The 1595-nt window shown below is 43.4% G+C and overlaps 1 protein-coding gene across 1 annotated transcript in view; it reads right to left on the bottom strand.

Annotated features, from left to right (window-relative positions):
• Nucleotides 1-1595, bottom strand: part of LOC111972823 (activating signal cointegrator 1 complex subunit 3-like) — a 219004-nt gene that overhangs the window by 11253 nt on the left and 206156 nt on the right.

Genomic DNA, 1595 nt, shown 5'->3' with positions numbered 1-1595 from the left:
AAGTCCACCCAAGAATATATTTAAGAGCAAAACCTCTCAGCGAATGAAGAAACCTTAAGTTACAACTGTCCAACCTGCTCATAAAATCCTATGAAGTCAGCAACTACAACGCAATTTCCCACAATATAAAGTTTTATTTTTAATACAATGTCAGTGGTGGTTCTCTTTATATTGTTAGACTCTGTGCTAAACTGTGAATGGATGATGTGACCAACCAAACACTCAGTCTAGGTGGAATGTCTAAATGTCTCCCCACATCTCTATTCTTCACTCCTCATAGGATATGTATAGGCTATTAAAACATTTGTCTATATAAAACCATTTGGTCTAATATAAAACCATTTGGTCTAATATAAAAACCATTTGGTCTAGTATAAAACCATTTGGTCTAGTATAAACGTTTGGTTTAATATAAAACATTTGGTCTAGTATAAAACATTTGGTCTAGTATAAAAACCATTTGGTCTAGTATAAAACCATTTGGTCTAGTATAAAACCATTTGGTTTAATATAAAACCATTTGGTCTAGTATAAAAACCATTTGTCTAATTAAAACATTTGGTCTAGTATAAAACCATTTGGTCTATATAAAACCATTTGGGTCTAGTATAAAACCATTTGGTCTAATATAAAAAAAAACAGATGCATGGACACGCATGGCTCTTTTTCTGTGTTTCTCTAATTCACTGCAGTACGTTAAGTTTCCCCAACGTGTTTCTGTCAACAGAGAACCAGCGGAGACATTTGTCATTGGGCCTACCCTGCTCTGGACTGTTAAGCTGACATCCATCAGCAGAGAGATGCAGTGTTAGAAAAAAGGGGGATTGAGAAACAGGGGGAATGATGAGGGGAAAAACAGGACTAAAATGATTGATATGGCAGTGGTTTAGTGTCTGCATGCAGATGTGCAGGGGATAAAGACAATAGATCTTTATAGCCTTATCCACTCCCCCCCGAGCTACATTCCCTTATCCCACCTCCCCCCAGCTAGATTCCCTTATCCACTCCCCCAGCTAGATTCCCTTATCCACTCCCCCAGCTAGATTCCCTTATCCACTCCCCCCAGCTAGATTCCTTATCCACTCACCCCAGCTAGATTCCCTTATCCACTCCCCCAGCTAGATTCCCTTATCCACTCCCCCAGCTAGATTCCCTTATCCACTCCCCCAAGCTAGATTCCCTTGTCCACTCCCCCCAGCTAGTTTCTTGTCCACTCCACCAGCTAGATTCCCTTGTCCACTCTCCCCAGCTAGATTCCCTTGTCCACTCCCCCAGCTTAGATTCCTTATCCACTCCCCACCTATCCAGCTAGATGCCCTTGTCCACTCCCCCAGCTAGATTCCCTTGTCCACTCCCCCCAGCTAGATTTCCCTTATCCACTCCCCCCAGTCCTAGATTCCCTTATCCACTCCCCCCAGCTAGATTCCCTTGTCCACTCCCCCAGCTAGATCCTTGTCCACTCCCCTCCAGCTAGATTCCCTTATCCACTCCCCCAGCTAGATTCCCTTGTCCACTCCACCAGCTAGATTCCCTTATCCACTCCCCCAGCTAGATTCCCTTGTCCACTCCCACGTCTAGATTTCCTTGTCCCTCAC

This window comes from Salvelinus sp. IW2-2015, linkage group LG2 (genome assembly GCF_002910315.2).
Source record: "Salvelinus sp. IW2-2015 linkage group LG2, ASM291031v2, whole genome shotgun sequence".
Taxonomy (NCBI): Eukaryota; Metazoa; Chordata; class Actinopteri; order Salmoniformes; family Salmonidae; genus Salvelinus; species Salvelinus sp. IW2-2015.
Note: the sequence above shows the minus strand (reverse complement) of the source record. Positions and strands in the feature narration are given on the sequence as shown.